Consider the following 215-nt stretch of genomic DNA (forward strand, 5'->3'; position numbering starts at 1 on the left):
AGTGAGACTCCAACTCAAAAAAAATAAATAAATAAAAAATAAAAAATAATAATAAACCAGGCTCGGTGGCTCAGTCTGTAATCCCGCGCCTTTGGGAGGCTGAGGTGAGTGGATTGCCTGAGCCTGCAGGTTCGAGACCCGCCTGGGCAGCGAGACCTCATCTCTACAATAAATCAAAAAATCAGCCAGGCGTGGTAGCGCATGCCTATAATTCC

The sequence above is a fragment of the Carlito syrichta genome, unplaced genomic scaffold (assembly GCF_000164805.1).
Source record: "Carlito syrichta isolate Samal-C Ts95f unplaced genomic scaffold, Tarsius_syrichta-2.0.1 Scaffold304598, whole genome shotgun sequence".
Taxonomy (NCBI): domain Eukaryota; kingdom Metazoa; phylum Chordata; class Mammalia; order Primates; family Tarsiidae; genus Carlito; species Carlito syrichta.